This window comes from Triticum aestivum, chromosome 3B (genome assembly GCF_018294505.1).
Source record: "Triticum aestivum cultivar Chinese Spring chromosome 3B, IWGSC CS RefSeq v2.1, whole genome shotgun sequence".
In the NCBI taxonomy this organism is placed as follows: domain Eukaryota; kingdom Viridiplantae; phylum Streptophyta; class Magnoliopsida; order Poales; family Poaceae; genus Triticum; species Triticum aestivum.
The window spans coordinates 542,127,157-542,145,331 of NC_057801.1; positions in this window are offsets into that span (position 1 = coordinate 542,127,157).

Genomic DNA, 18,175 nt, shown 5'->3' on the forward strand with positions numbered 1-18,175 from the left:
TTCGGGATTAGTTTTAGACCTGAATAATTATTATTTGGTGCCAGCGTTGAGCATGAACATTATATCTGGATCTTGTTTGATGCGAGACGGTTATTCATTTAAATCAGAGAATAATGGTTGTTCTATTTATATGAGTAATATCTTTTATGGTCATGCACCCTTGAAGAGTGGTCTATTTTTATTAAATCTCGATAGTAGTGATACACATATTCATAGTGTTGAAACCAAAAGATGCAGAGTTAATAATGATAGTGCAACTTATTTGTGGCACTGCCGTTTGGGTCATATCGGTGTAAAGCGCATGAGGAAACTCCATACTGATGGACTTTTGGAATCACTTGATTATGAATCACTTGGTACTTGCGAATCGTGCCTTATGGGCAAGATGACTAAAACGCCGTTCTCCGGAACTATGGAGCGAGCAACTGATTTGTTGGAAATCATACATACTGATGTTTGTGGCCCAATGAATGTTGAGGCTCGCGGCGGGTATCGTTATTTTCTCACCTTCACAGATGATTTGAGCAGATATGGTTATATCTACTTGATGAAACACAAGTCTGAAACATTTGAAAAGTTCAAAGAATTTCAGAGTGAAGTGGAAAATCATCGTAACAAGAAAATAAAGTTTCTACGATCTGATCGTGGAGGAGAATATTTGAGTTATGAGTTTGGCCTACACTTGAAACAATGTGGAATAGTTTCGCAACTCACGCCACCTGGAACACCACAATGAAATGGTGTGTCGAAACATCGTAATCGTACTTTACTGGATATGGTGCAATCTATGATGTCCCTTACTGATTTACCGCTATCATTTTGGGGTTATGCTTTAGATACGGCCGCATTCACGTTAAATAGGGCACCATCAAAATCCGTTGAGACGACGCCTTATGAACTATGGTTTGGCAAGAAACCAAAGTTGCCGTTTCTTAAAGTTTGGGGCTGCGATGCTTATGTGAAGAAACTTCAACCAGATAAGCTCGAACCTAAATCGGAGAAATGTGTCTTCATAGGATACCCAAAAGAGACTATTGGGTACACCTTCTATCACAGATCCGAAGGCAAGACATTCGTTGCTAAGAATGGATCCTTTCTAGAGAAGGAGTTTCTCTCGAAAGAAGTGAGTGGGAGGAAAGTAGAACTTGTGAGATAACTGTATCTACTCCTTTATTGGAAAGTAGTTCATCACGAGAACCGGTTCCTGTGACAACTACACCAATTAGTGAGGAAGCTAATGATAATGATCATGAAACTTCAGATCAAGTTTCTACTGAACCTCGTAGGTCTACCAGAGTAAGATCCGCACCAGAGTGGTACGGTAATCCTATTCTGGAAGTCATGTTACTTGACCATGATGAACCTACGAACTATGAGGAAGCGATGATGAGCCCGGATTCCGCAAAATGGCTAGAAGCCATGAAATCTGAGATGGGATCCATGTATGAAAACAAAGTATGGACTTTGGTTGACTTGCCCGATGATCGGCAAGCCATTGAGAATAAATGGATCTTTAAGAAGAAGACTAACGCTGATGGTAATATAACTGTCTATAAAGCTCGACTTGTTGCAAAAGATTTTCGACAAGTTCAAGGGGTTGACTACGATGAGACTTTCTCACCCGTAGTGATGCTTAAGTCCGTCCGAATCATGTTAGCTATTGCTGCATTTCATGATTACGAAATTTGGCAAATGGATGTCAAGACTGCATTCTTGAATGGATTTCTAGAAGAAGAGTTGTATATGATGCAGCCGAAAGGTTTTGTTGATCCAAAAGGTGCTGACAAAGTGTGCAAGCTCCAGCGTTCCATTTATGGACTGGTACAAGCATCTCGGAGTTGGAATAAACGCTTTGATAGTGTGATCAAAGCATATGGTTTTATACAGACTTTTGGAGAAGCCTGTATTTACAAGAAAGTGAGTGGGAGCTCTGTAGCATTTCTAATTTTATATGTAGATGACATATTATTAATTGGAAATGATATAGAATTTCTGGATAGCATAAAAGGATACTTGAATAAAAGTTTTTCAATGAAAGACCTCGGTGAAGCTGCTTACGTATTGGGCATCAAGATCTATAGAGATAGATCAAGACGCTTAATAGGACTTTCACAAAGCACATACCTTGACAAAATTTTGAAGAAGTTCAAAATGGATCAGGCAAAGAAAGGATTCTTGCCTGTGCTACAAGGTGTGAAGTTGAGTCAAACTCAATGCCCGACCACAACAGAAGATAGAGAGAAAATGAAAAATGTTCCCTATGCTTCAGCCATAGGCTCTATCATGTATGCAATGTTGTGTACCAGACCTGACGTATGCTTAGTAATAAGCTTGGCAGGAAGGTACCAAAGTAATCCAGGAGTGGATCACTGGACAGCGGTCAAGAACATCCTGAAATACCTGAAAATGACTAAGGATATGTTTCTCGTATATGGATGTGACAAAGAGCTAGTCGTAAACGGTTACGTCGATGCAAGCTTTGACACTGATCCAGACGATTCTAAATCGCAAACCGGATACGTGTTTTTATTAAACGGTGGAGCTGTAAGTTGGTGCAGTTCTAAACAAAGCGTGGTAGCGGGATCTACATGTGAAGCGGAGTACATAGCTGCTTCGGAAGCAGCAAATGAAGGAATCTGGATGAAGGAGTTCATTTTCGATCTAGGTGTCATACCTTGTGCATCGGGACCAATGAAGATCTTCTGTGACAATACTGGTGCAATTGCCTTGGCAAAGGAATCCAGATTTCACAAGAGGACCAAGCACACTAAGAGACGCTTCAATTCCATTCGGGACCAAGTCCAAGTGGGAGACATAGAGATTTGCAAAATACATACGGATCTGAATGTTGCAGACCCGTTGACTAAGCCTCTCTCACGAGCAAAACATGATCAACACCAAGACTCCATGGGTGTTAGAATCATTACTATGTAATCTAGATTATTGACTCTAGTGCAAGTGGGAGACTGAAGGAAATATGCCCTAGAGGCAATAATAAAGTTATTATTTATTTCCTCATATCATGATAAATGTTTATTATTCATGCTAGAATTGTATTAACCGGAAACATGATACATGTGTGAATACATAGACAAACATATAGTCACTAGTATGCCTCTACTTGACTAGCTCATTAATCAAAGATGGTTATGTTTCCTAACCATAGACATGTGTTGTCATTTGATTAATGGGATCACATCATTAGAAGAATGATGTGATTGACATGACCCATTCCGTTAGCCTAGCACTTGATCGTTTAGTATGTTGCTATTGCTTTCTTCATGACTTATACAAAGTTCCTACAACTATGAGATTGTGCAACTCACGTTTATCGAAAGAACACTTTGTGTGCTACCAAACGTCACAACGTAACTGGGTGATTATAAAGGTGCTCTACAGGTGTTTCCGAAGGTACATGTTGGGTTGGCATAATTCGAGATTAGTTTTTGTCACTCCGATTGTCGGAGAGGTATCTCTGGGCCCTCTCAGTAATACTCATCACCTAAGCCTTGCAAGCATTGTAACTAATGAGTTAGTTATAAGATGATGTGTTACAGAACGAGTAAAGAGACTTGCCGGTAACGAGATTGAACTAGGTATTGGATACCGACGATCAAATCTCGGGCAAGTAACATACCGATGACAAAGGGAACAACGTATGTTGTTATGCGGTTTGACCGATAAAGATCTTCGTAGAATATGTAGGAACCAATATGGGCATCCATGTTCCGCTATTGGTTATTGACCGAGAATGGTTCTAGGTCATGTCTACATTGTTCTCGAACCCGTAGGGTCCGCATGCTTAACGTTACGATGACAGTTTTATTATGAGTTTATAAGTTTTGATGTACCGAAGTTTGTTCGGAGTCCCGAATGTGATCACGGACATGACGAGGAGTCTCGAAATGGTCGAGACATAAAGATTGATATATTGGAAGCCTATGTTTGGACATCGGAAAGGTTCCGGGTGAAATCGGGATTTTACCGGAACACCGGGGGGTTACCGGAACCCTCCCGGGGGTTAATGGGCCTTAGTGGGCCATGAGGGAGAAGAGGAGGGCCGGCCAGGCAGGCCGCGTGCCCCCTCCCCCTTAGTCCGAATAGGACAAGGAAGGGGGGGCGGCGCCCCCCTTTCCTCTTTCCCCTCCCCTCTTTCCTTCTCCACCAAGGCAAGAGGGGGGAGTCCTACTCCCGGTGGGAGTAGGACTCCTCCAGGCGCACCCCAAGGGGGCCGGCCGCATCTCCCCCTCCCTCCTTTATATACGGGGGCAGGGGGGCACCCCATAACACACAAGTTGATCTACAGATCGTTCCTCAGCCGTGTGCGGTGCCCCCCTCCACCATATTCCACCTCGATCATATCGTCACGGAGTTTAGGCGAAGCCCTGCGCCGGTAGAACATCATCATCGTCACCACGCCGCCGTGCTGACGGAACTCATCTCCGGAGCTCGGCTGGATCGGAGGCCGGAGATCGTCATCGAGCTGAACGTGTGCTGAACTCGGAGGTGCCGTACGTTCGGTGCTTGGATCGGTCGGATCATGAAGACGTATGACTACATCAACCGCGTTGTCATAACGCTTCCGCTTACGGTCTACGAGGGTACGTGGACAATCACTCTCCCCTCTCATTGCTATGCCATCACCATGATCTTGCGTGTGCGTAGGATTTTTTTTGAAATTACTACGTTCTCCAACAAAGAGCTCGATGGCCCATTTGGCTATGTGGCCGGTGGCATCTCGATTATTTATGATGTCATTGAGTGGTGATACGTCTCCAACGTATCTACTTTTCCAAACACTTTTGCCCTTGTTTTGGACTATAACTTGCATGATTTGAATGAAACTAACCTGGACTGACGCTATTTTCAGCAGAACTGCCATGATGTTGTTTTATGTGTAGAAAAGAAAAGTTCTCGGAATGTCCTGAAAATCCACGAAGGCACTTTTTGGAATTAATAAGAATTTCCGGGCGAAAGAAATACACCAGGGGGCCCACACCCTGTCCATGAGACAGAGGGGCGCCCCCCCCTTATAGGGCGCGCCCCCTATCTCGTGGGCCCCCTGGACCTCCACCGACCTCAACTCCAACTCCATATCTTCCCTCTCGTGGAGAAAAAAATTAAAGAGAAAGTTTTATCGCGTTTTACGACACGGAGCCGCCGCCAAGCCCTAATCTCTCTCGGGAGGGTTGATCTGTAGTCCATTCGGGGCTCCGGAGAGGGGGATTCGTCACCGTCGTCATCATCAACCATCCTCCATCACCAATTTCATGATGCTCACCGCCGTGCATGAGTAATTCCATCATAGGCTTGGTGGACGGTGATGGGTTGGATGAGATTTACCATGTAATCAAGTTAGTTTTGTTAGGGTTTGATCCCTAGTATCCACTATGTTCTGAGATTGATGTTGCTATGACTTTGCTATGCTTAATGCTTGTCACTAGGGCCCGAGTGCCATGATTTCAGATCTGAACCTATTATGTTTTCATGAATATATGTGTGTTCTTGATCCTATCTTGCAAGTCTACAGTCACCTATTATGTGTTATGATCCAACAACCCCGAAGTGACCATAATCGGGATACTTCTTGGTGATGACCGTAGTTTGAGGAGTTCATGTATTCACTATGTGTTAATGCTTTGGTCCGGTTCTCTATTAAAAGGAGGCCTTAATATCCCTTAGTTTCCACTATGACCCCGCTGCCACGGGAGGGTAGGACAAAAGATGTCATGCAAGTTCTTTTCCATAAGCACGTATGACTATTTACGGAATACATGCCTACATTACATTGATGAATTGGAGCTAGTTCTAGGTCACCCTATGTTATAGCTATTACATGAGGAATTGCATCCGGCATAATTATCCATCACTGATCCATTGCCTACGAGCTTTTCACATATTGTTCTTCGCTTATTTACTTTTCCGTTGCTACTGTTACAACTACTACAAAAAAACCAAAAACTATTATCTTTACTTTTGCCACTGTTACCTTTATTATCATACTACTTTGCTACTAAACACTTTGCTGCAGATACTAAGTTATCCAGGTGTGGTTGAATTGACAAGTCAACTGCTAATACTCAAGAATATTCTTTGGCTCCTCTTGTGTCGAATCAATAAATTTGGGTTGTACTTCACCCTCGAAAGCTGTTGTGATCCCCTACACTTGTGGGTTATCAAGTGGTACTTCGGATGCCACTATGATCGAATACTCTTGAAACTAGTGTTGTAGCTTCCGGGATGCCATAAAGACCGCATAAGCTATCTTCTGATAGTGAGGGTGTATCAAGATTTGCTTGGTGTAAGGACCGCCGATACATAGTACACCGGTTTCTGGATGGGGAACTTGTGTCCCTCTTCCTCTCGTTCAATGACGAGTACGACGCTTACTACCTGGTGAGTCGCAGATATGTAGAGCAACATAGGCTTGCCAACACTTGGTGCGGCTAGGATTGGGTTGCCTGCTAACAAAGTTCTTATTTCTTCCAATCTAGCTATAGCCGCGTCTGTCCATTTGAAGTGTTCGGTGTGCCAGAGCAGTCGATAAAGTGGTAGCGCCTTTTCTCCCAATCTGGAGATGAATCGGCTTAAGGCTGCCACGCACCCAGCCAACTTTTGGACCGTCTTTAGGTCTGTTGGCATTGCCAATTGTGACAGGGCTAGGATTTAGCTGGGTTTGCTTCGATTCCTCTATTGGAAACAATGAACCCGAGCAGTTTCCCGGCTAGAACGCCGAGGACACATTTTTCTGGATTGAGTCATATGTCATATGTTCGGAGGTTGTCAAACATGAGGCGTAGGTCGTCCACCAGTGATTCGATGTGCTTAGTCTTGATGACCATGTCGTCCACATATGCCTCTACTATTTTGCCAATTTGTTTTTCTAGTCATGTTTGAATCATGCGTTGGTAAGTGGTACCAGCGTTTTTGAGCCCGAAGGGCATAGTGTTGACGCAAAAAGGCCCGTGCGGGGTAATAAATGTCGTTGCGGCCTGGTCAGATTCCTTCATCTTAATCTGATGGTATCAGGAGTAGGCGTCGAGGAAACACAATGAGTCGTGTCCTACAGTCGCATCAATAATTTGGTCAATGCGGGGCAACGGGAAGGGGTCCTTAGGGCAAGCCTTATTGAGGTCTTTGAAATTGACACAAAGGCGCCAGGATTTATCCTTCTTCGGCACCATGACCAGGTTGGCTAGCCAGTCCGGGTGTTTCATTTCTCTAATGAACCTGGCCTTGAGTAGTTTGGCTAGCTCCTCCCTCATAGCTTGTCGTTTGGGTTCGGAAAATTGCCGCAGCGTTTGCTTGACTGGTTTGAACCCCTTTATTATGTTGAGGCTATGTTCGGCCAGTCTGCGTGGGATTCCAGGCATGTCTTACGGATGCCAGGTAAACATGTCCCAATTTTCACGCAGGAACGCTCGTAGGGCGGCGTCGACCGTCGGATCCAGCTATGCTCCAATGGATGTTGTCTTGTTAGGATCCGTCGGGTGCACTTGAAATTTGACTATTTCATCTGCTGGTTTGAAAGAGGTGGATTTGGACCTCTTGTCGAGGATTACTTCTTCTTTGTCCGCTGTGGAACACAGAGTGGTTAACTCTTCGTCCGTGAGGGCCTCGGATAGTGCCTCGAGGGCCAAGGATGCGGTTTTGTTTTTGGCACGGGGTGTTATATCCGGTTCGCTAGTGATAGTGATTACTCTGTTGGCCCCTAGCATTTTAAGCTTCATGTACCCGTAATGGGGTATGGCTTGGAAGCGTGCGAAGGCGTCCAGCCCCAAAAGGGCGTGATATCCGCTATTGAAAGGGGCCACATGGAAGAGCAACTCTTTAGACCTGTAGTTATCAGGCATGCTGAATACTACATCAAGTTTAATTTTCCCCGAGCATCGTGCTTCTCGACTGGGGATAATACCTCGAAAGGTGGTACTGCTTTGCTCGATGCGACTCTTGTCCATTTGCATTTTGTCGAGCGTATCTTCGTAGATGAGGTTAAGTCTGCTACCGCCGTCCATGGGCACTTTGGTGAGTCGAAAGCCATCCACAATCGGGTTTAAGAGCAAGGCGGCTGGTGCTCGGACTGATCGGGCCCTTGGTTCGTCGGCGACGGCGAAAGTTATGGCCGTATCGCTCGAAGGGTTCCTTGCGGTTACTGGGTTGACTTCGGCAAGGTCGCGGAGTGCCCTTTTGTGCCGATTATTTGAAGAAAAGGTCTCAAAGACCGTAAAGATGTTGAAATCGTCATCCTCCGAAGAATGCTACTCTGGAGTAGTACTGGTGAGGATGGCCTCACCGCTCTTAGCCACTTGCCGGAGTACCCAACATGCCCGAAGGCTATGCGTTGGTTCGGTGCTTAGCGTCGTATTTATCTGATAGGGTTTGTCGAGCAGTTCGTCAAGGACGGTTATATCTCTCGTGAAGGGTTTGTTTTTCTTATCAATGGGCTTGTGGTCGGATGCTTCGTAAGGGTGTATTTGTTTTGCCCGTACGGAGGTTGCTTAAAGGCAGGGGGTTCCCACCAGGCTGTCTGGGCTTTCCAGGCGCTTTCCATAGCGCAGTACTTCTGTACTATGTGTGCCAAATTTGTAAAGTGTTGTATGCGGCGGCGGTTGAGGGCATTGAGAATACCCTCACCCGTATAGTTACGGCAAAAAACTGAAACACGTCGTCGTTGCAACAATCTTTAATCTTGTTTTTAACAAGGAGGAATCTGGCCCAGAAGTGATGGACCGTTTCCTAAGGTTGCTGCCGTACGTACATTAGGTCACATATGTCTGGAGGGCCTGAATTACTTGGTGAATATTGATTGTGGTGGGTGGGCGGGCTAAAATCTGAATCCCGACCCACGATTGGATTCGAAGTTTGAAGAATCTCCGAGGTCTCCAGTTCAGGATCAGGAAGGTCCTGGTGACTTTCGGGCTCAATGCCTGATCCTATGTTCAGAGGACGTGAAGTCTCTTCTCGAGGATGGGTATCCGGCTCGCTGGGCTCGAAAATCCGAACATAGCTGGTTCTTAACTTAGGGGAAGAAGCGTCCTCGGCTCGTTCCTCAATGACCACTACCAGATGGGTGATCGGTGGGGACTTGATCTCCCTTTGATCAGGTTTAAGCCCAATCCGATCATAGTCTGTTGCGACCCCCAGGGTGGCGATGCGATCTAGCAGCTCGTTCAAAGATGGGACATCTGTCGGATCCATCTTTTTGGAGTGTTCGAGGCTGATGCGGAGATGATGTTTGTCGATTGTGGGGGACACCGTTGGCTTAACGGCCAAGCGAGCGCCCATGGTAAAACCGCCGAGCTGGAGGACATGTCCTGGAGTTAGGGTCTGATGTCTACTATGCAACCTTCTTCTTGTAGACGTTGTTGGGCCTCCAAGTGCAGAGGTTTGTAGGACAGTAGAAAATTTCCCTCAAGTGGATGACCTAAGGTTTATCAATCCGTGGGAGGCAACTGATGAAGATGGTCTCTCTCAAACAACCCTGCAACCAAATAACAAAAAGTCTCTTGTGTCCCCAACACACCCAATACAATGGCAAATTGTATAGGTGCACTAGTTCAGCAAAGAGATGGTGATACAAGTGCAATGTGGATGGTATATATAGGTTTTTGTAATATGAAATTATAAAAACAGCAAGGTAACTAATGATAAAAGTGAGCACAATCGGTATTGCAATGCTAGGAAACAAGGCCTAGGGTTCATACTTTCACTAGTGCAAGTTCTCTCAACAATAATAACATAACTGGATCATATAACTATCCCTCAACATGCAACAAAGAGTCACTCCAAAGTCACTAATAGCGGAGAACAAATGAAGAGATTATGGTAGGGTACGAAACCACCTCAAAGTTATCCTTTCTAATCGATCTATTCAAGAGTCCATAGTAAAATAACATGAAGCTATTCTTTCCATTCGATCTATCATAGAGTTCGTACTAGAATAACACCTTAAGACACAAATCAACCAAAACCCTAATGTCACCTAGATACTCCAATGTCATCTCAAGTATCTGTGGGTATGATTATATGATATGCATCACACAATCTCAGATTCATCTATTCAATCAACACAAAGTACTTCAAATAGTGCCCCAAAGTTTCTACCAGAAAGTCAAGATGAAAACGTGTGCCAACCCCTATGCATAAGTTCATTGAACCCGCAAGTTGATCACCAAAACATACATCAAGTAGATCACGTGAATATCCCATTCTCACCACAGTTAAGCACATGCAAGACATACATCAAGTATTCTCAAATCCTTAAAGACTCAATCCGATAAGATAACTTCAAAGGGAAAACTCAATCCATTACACGAGAATAGAGGGGGAGAAACATCATAAGATCCAACTATAATAGCAAAGCTCGCAATACATCAAGATCGTGCCGAATCAAGAACACGAGAGAGGGAGAGAGAGAGATCAAACACATAGCTACTGGTACATACCCTCAGCCTCGAGGGTACTACTCCCTCCTCGTCATGGAGAGCGCCAGGATGATGAAGATGGCCACCAGTGAGTGATCCCCCCTTCGGCAGGGTGCCGGAACAGGGTCCCGATTGGTTTTTCGTGGCTACAGAGGCTTGCGGCAACGGAACTCCCGATCTACGGTGATCCTCGATTGTTTTAGGGTATATGGATATATATAGGTGAAGGGAGTCGGTCAGGGGAGCCACGAGGGTGGGGGCACGCCCAGGGGTTGGGAGCGCCTTCCTGCCTCGTGGCTTCCTTGTTGCTTCCCTGACATCTACTCCAAGTCTCCTGGATTGCTTTCATTCCAAAAATAACTCTCCCGAAGGTTTCGTTCCATTTGGACACCATTTGATATTCCTTTTCTGTGAAACACTGAAATAGGCAAAAAACAACAATTTGGGCTGGGCCTCCGGTTAATAGGTTAGTCCCAAAAATAATATAAAAGTATATAGTAAAGCCCATTAAACATCCAAAACAGGTAATATAATAGCATGGAACAATCAAAAATTATAGATACGTTGGAGACGTATCAAGCATCCCCAAGCTTAATTCCTCCTCGTCCTCGAGTAGGTAAATGATAAAAACAGAATTTTTGATGTGGAATGCTACCTAGCATATTTCTCAATGTAATTTTCTTTATTTTGGCATGAATGTTCATATCCAAATGATTCAAGATAAAAGTTCATATTAACATAAATATAGTAATACTTCAAGCATTCTAACCAGTAATCATGTCTTATCAAAATAGCAGGCCAAAGAAAGCTTATCCCTACAAAATCATATAGTTAGGCTATGCTTCATTTTCTTCACACAAAATACTCCCATCATGCACAACCCCGGTTTAGCCAAGCAATTGGTTCATACTTTTTAACGCGCTTCAGCTTTTTTTCACTCTCATGCAATACATGAGCATAAGGCATGGATAGAGCACTATGAGTGGAATGGAATGTGATGGTGGAGGTTGTGTGGAGAAGATAAAAAAAGGAGAAAGTCTCACATTGACAAGGCTAATCAACGGGCTATGGAGATGCCCATCTATTGATGTCAACATGAGGAGTAGGGATTGCCATGCAACGGATGCACTTAGTGCTATAAATGTATGAAAGCTCAACAAAAGAAACTAAGTGGATGTGCATCCAACTTTCACTACAAAAAAATACACTTCCGTGATGATACGTGTTTGTCACAGTAGGTCGCGTTTTTTGTCATGCATGTACATCCATGACGATTTTATGACAGAATCAAGATAGTCATACATGTGTTGTCGTAGAAGTGTTCCATGACATTACCAAAATTATCATCACGGAAGTGTCCACTTCCATGACGATAAATCACGCGTCACAGAAGTGCTTTCGTCAAGGGTGACCGACACGTGGCATCCACCGTAACGGAACGCCGTTAAGCTATCGGGTCCGGTTTTGCATCCGATAACCCGTTAACAGCCCTGACCAATGGGGATTTTCCACGTGTAAAATCATCATTGGCTGGAGGAAACACGTGTCGGCTCACCGTTGGGACAGATGTCACCCACTCATTGGACTGAAGGCGCCTATGATACGTTGACACGTGGCACGGCCCAACAGAGGCCCATTCATGTGAAAAGGCCGGCCCGTTTGACTTGGTCAAAAGGTGGCGGGCCGGCCCACAGAAAGCCTGTTAACGGCCTGTTCGCATATAACCCATTTACAACCCGCTAACCCAGGGCCCATTACGACCTCTCCGAATTAGGACCAATAGCATCGTTTGGGCCGTCCAATATGATTCCAGCCCGTTTTAACTTCCGGCCCATGTGTGGCCCATGACTTCTTTCGGCCCATATGAGGCCCTTTGTAACTCTTGGCCCATTAACGGCCCGTTGTGAAACTAGCTTGTAATGAACAGTGTATCACTTTATACCCATTAATGACCCGTTATTCCATTGGGCCATTTCCAGCCCAAGTTATCTTTTGGCCTTCTCAGGGACCATTGGTTCTTGGGCTCATTTGTGGCATTCGGTTACATACGGCCCGTTACTGTCATTTTCTGCTTGTGGGCCAAATTCAGCCCGTCGTTGCAGTCGGATCGTTTGTGGACCGTTAATACGTTGGGCCGTTTTCATGTCAAAAAACCCGTTGGGATGTTTTCATAGAGTTATCAAATACGGCCTATTAACGGCCCGTTATGGTCCACGAACAGTACGGCCCATGATTGGCGAAATGACGATACACCCCGTAGAAGGACCATGGATCCTACGACCCGTATGAGGCACATGGATCGTACGGCCCGTAGAAGGCCAGTGGATCGCACGGTCCATAGAAGGCCCATGGACCCTACGACCCGTAGAAGGCCCATGGACCCTACGGCCCGTAGAAAGCCCATGAATCCTAAGGCCCGTAGAAGGCTCATGAATCCTAAGGCCCGTATAGAAGGCCAATGGATCCTACGGCCCGTATAGAAGGCCAATGGATCCTACGGCCGGAAGAAGGCCCATGGAACATACGGCTTGCAGGAGGCCCATGGTTACAACAGTCCGTGTGTTGCCATGATTATTTTGGCCTAGTTACCAAAAATAGGCTATTGTGGCCACTAGAAAAACACAGAAAAAGAATTGCAGTGACTACAAGCAAACAACTAAACAAGACAATAAGGAAATAAATAAGCAAGCAATTAACGCTAGCCTATTACCGCTATTACACATATTACATCCACTGGGCATCAAAGTTCACCACCAGTGCAAATATAGGGAACAAAACAGCATATTACATACACTGCCCGTCAAAATTGGCCACCAGTGCAAATAAACGTGGCAGCAAAACAAGAGGATAACTGAAACACGTTATCCTAGGTATCCACCATGCTGGTAATAAGCTTAGCAAGCTTATTAGCTTTGTCCTGTTTGGCGCTAAAATCCTCCAACGCTTGCTGTTGCACTAGAAAGTATGCATCTGAATGCTCCAGGGACTTCCGCTTCTTGTCACAGCACAACTGATCGATGTCTTTCAGCTTGTAGTTGAGACTCAAGAAACCGAACTGATTCAGACAGTGAGTTTGAATAGCTTGTGCAAGCGGTAGTGGCCAGTAACTCGAACACTAAACCAAGACAGGACTTTGGAGTTGTCTCGCTGTCTTCAAGATAGTCTTCCTTAGCTGTTTTATCAGCTTTGTTGGAGACCATCAAGGATGTGTCACTATCTTGAACCTTATCTGCATTACTTCCTTTACCATTGCTTAATAAGGCACTCTTCCCCAATATTCTGTCAGCATTCTAAAAGAAGAAACAAGCAGACACATAACAAGTTTAGCATGTACTAGTATATGAAACTCATTTTGGTGAACCAGTTCATTAGTAAGGTGGACAGGATTAAACTACCAAGTCTTCTATTGCCAAGTACTAGTACATAATAAAAGCATCAAACAAACATATATCTATGTCCTATGGTCACTGCATTGTCTTGCCAAATCAAAATAGAGACATAATTCAAATCATATCAGTTAAAGACAAAGCAGCAGTAGAATACAAAGCATGGGAAACTACACGGCACAACAAGATTTTAGATGGGTACCACGGGTCTACATGTACAACAACACTATTGGCTCTGTTGTGATGCTAGTAATGTGCATAATATGAAAGTCAACTGTATACACAATTGAAATTGAAATCAACAGAGCTATTGATAAGAGCAAACCTGTTAAAGAAATATGCGTGAACATACCTGCTGTGCCATTGGAGTTTCGATTGGATCCTTCAATTTAAAAAATAAGTTTGTATGAGTAAATACAGTGATACAAGAGCAAAGCAATCATAGTTAAAAAAGGTGCGCCTAAGCGAGCGCTTAAGCGCGCCTAGGCTCTAGGCGCTGGCAAAACGCATTGCGCATAACTACGCTTAATCTATGCATAATTGCACATAAGCATGCACTTTGGTCAGTAAAGCGCAAGGCAGTGGCAAAACGCACAATTAACGCCCATCACTTTTTTGAACTATGACAGCAATGGAATCTTAAATTAGAACAGTTGTTCTTCAGGTTTAGGCACTTGTTCTACATGAACATAGTATAGTAAGATGCAAGAATATAACACTTAAAAATAGAAAATGAGCTCATAGACCTTACCACATTCTTGGTTCAGGACCAGTACAGAACAAGGCGTTCCTAGTCATCGTCCAGTAAATGTGTCTCAGGAGAACGTAAGGGAATTTGATGAGTTTCTTTGCCGGTGAAGTATGTTTTCTTTAGGTAATTCCAATACTGCCACCAAGCATTCTTGAAGATAGCAGAGGTATTAGCTCAGGTTACCTCATCCTGAGTTTCCAAATCGGTCCTTCTCTATAGAGAAAAATGGGAAAATTTGTTGTATTATAACCATCATGGAGGTAGGATGTATGGGACGAAGCAAAGTAATTGCCATGAATAACATTACTTACACATAAGTCCTGGACAAACACCTGCAATTGGCATTTTCCTTCATCTTCAGTATAATATTTCCAAGATGGGAAGATACACACATACGATTTAACAACATCAAATGCGATAGATGCTAAACTACAACTAGCTGGTTGTGCTTCCTCCACAGGAATAGGCGTACTAACTGGTGGAGTTGGGGTTCGCCGTGATAGTACTGGCCCTTTGGGCACTGGAGCTGCCTTACTAACTACTCTTGTTTGGGAGCTCTGTGGTGGAGATGGTGTTGTGTCAATAGGAACTGGGTTACTATCGGCTGGGGTTGGGGTTAGATTGGGTGAAGCTGGTTCTCTGTCCATCGCAATAGGGGTACAATCTGCGAGAGTTTGGGTTATGTGTGGTAGGGCTGGTTCTTGTGCATGTACAACCAGGGTGCTATCTCTACCAAGAGGTAGCACTGTTTTATTTGAAGACCGTGTTTTTAGTCTGCTAGATACTGGCATCACCCGCTCCAATTCAAATGGCTGATAAACAGGAAACATAGTTGAATGTACAGACATTGTATGAGAGACAGATGCAATAGATAGTGTGGAAAAAAGAGGGCATGAAATAGTTGACATGTATATTGTTTAACTAAAACGGATAGCATGACAGAATTTCACATATATGATGTCTATCTAAACTGGATAGCATAGCATAACATAATTCAAAGATATGATGAATAACTAAACATGATCACATGACATAATTCACCTACATGTTATCTAAGTAATCAGGATCGCATCATTTAATTCACATATGTGATTTATATGCTAAACATAGGGCATTCGATATGATGTCTGAACTACGAACATGGTGTTGAATATTGTGTATATGATGTCTAAACTATGCAATGCAAGACACCATATGCATGATATGAGCAGTATAACTGTGCCAAAGTTAGAGCATACACCTCGGTGGGGGAATAGGACTGGTCATCTGTCTCTGAATCCATCTCTGAGGAGCTATCGGGACCCAACAAGAGATCTGCTTCGACAGGTAGCACTGTCTGCTCTGAAGGCCTTGTTTTCACTCCAGATTTTTCCATCTCCCACCCAAATGGCTGATTTACAGGAAGAGTAGTTTAATGTACAAACATTGTCGACAAATGGAAATGTAATGAAGAAAAGGATGGGCAAGATATCATTCAAATATATGATGCCTGGTTAAACAAGATGGCATTGCACATTCGCATATATTATGGCTGGCTAAAAGACATGAGACTGCATAATTCCCATATATGATATAGAAACTAAACATGTGGCATTACAGAACATGTCTAAACTAAGCAGATGACATATATGATGTCAAAAGTAGGCACTGCAAGGCAACATATGCATGATATGACTAACATCATCATGCCAAGGTAGAGCAAACACCTTGGGGGGTAAATAGGAGTGGTCAGCGGCGTCTGAATCCGCCTCAGAACAGATACCTTCCTCCGGATTACAATCTGGAGCGGGGTGGGGAGGGTTTGCCATTGAACCCACCATGGAGCGATGTCTGCATGACATTGTATTGCCGCGCAAAACTCTTCTCTTTTTCTCTACATGTTCAGCATGATTGTGTACAATATCTGACATGCATACGAAAAAATATGGTGAGATTATGTAAGGAGAGCATGCAAAAATTTAGAGTGATGGTAACAACCAGTGGATGGATCCAAAAATAATGATAGCAAGCTGATGATTGCTTTAATTTAATAAAAATACAGATGATGATTGCTTTACTATTTGTTTCCCACCCAAGATGAACAACATAGGCATACCCTAGGTGAACCAGATATTAGACAGACATACTATTCATTGCTGCCTCAATATGTGCCCCACAACTAATTTAGAACTCAAGTTTGAACATTAATTTGGACCTGACTTGGGAGTCCAAGAGCGGAACAGGACGATAAAGTAGCAGGTAATTTTAAGCAATGCATAACATAAGCAGAAACAAAAGAGTGCGACCTCTCTTGTGGACCCATGTACTCCTCAGGTTCATCTGCTGAGTCGATGATGGTGATGCCGTTGTGGTGGGTGCCGGCGGCAGGGAAGGAGATCTGAGGTGGCGAAAGACGGTCAGGTGTTGTGATGTCTGTTTTGGTGGATGCTTCTGTCGATGGAGCAGCTCAGGTGAGGTGGACGATGTCGCGGCAGGAGCAGGACAAACCACACAAAGTTCCCTTCGACACCTACCTGTCTCTGAAGTAATTCTGTAAGGGCTCATTTGGCTTGCATGATTCTAAAAACATAGGGATAGGAAAAACACCAGAATAGGATAGGAATGCACATGGTAAACAGAGAATTTGTAAACACAGGATTTCTGTCAACTTGGATGTTTGGTTTACAGGAATTGGAAGAGCAGAGGAATGCAAAGAAACATGGCCAAAATAAAGTGAAACCATATGAAAGCGTGTACAGTTAGAATGTTATTCTGCCACTAATGCACTTGGTCTTGTTTTCATGCATAGTATTTTGAAAAGTAGGTCGAGGTGGATGTTTTGCTTCATTCCTTTCAACAAAATGCATGAATAATTGAATAGTAGAGTGCAATTGAAAAATTCCCTATTGCTATGTTTTTCCGTTGAACCAAAATAGCCCTAATGGATCGACGTGAATGTATAGTAATAAGTGATGCAACAAGTGTACAACCTCTTTGTCGTAGTCGTGTAGACCTCAGCATCATTGGGTTGGTCGCTAAAGCAGTTGAGGCAGAGGTGGCTGTTGGACGTGTGGAGGAAGATCTGAGGAATCTATATACAACGTCCAGGGCACTGCTCTATTGTGATGGATAGTTCTGTCGTTGGAGCAGCTCCGGTGAGCCCTAAGATGTCAAGGCTGAAGCAGCACAAGACAAACATCATCAATCTCAAGTGCTATTCTAATAGCATCTCCAATAGATGATGTAAAATCGATGTAAAATTTACATCACCAAAAACCACCTGACTACAAAAGATGAGGTAAAAACTGTTGACTCTGAACTTAACTGTCAAAAATGAAATTTACTGTGGAATCTGAATGCTACCGCCAAAACTGAACACAATGGTAGCAGAGAGGCACTTGACATGTAGTTTAGGGAGGGCCTGGAGTTCATCTTCAACCTGCACCCCCCTGAGCCGCCAGCCACCACCGGCCGAATCGCCGGCCCCAGCGCCGCCTACCACCCCGAAACAACTCCCCGCCGCCGCCCCAGCCAGCCCTCTAGGCCCCCCGCCCCCACCCTGAAACCTAAGATAGATAGTGGGGTACCTCTCCGGTGAGACCCCATCCCTGCTGCGGGTGGTTCTTCCTTAACTC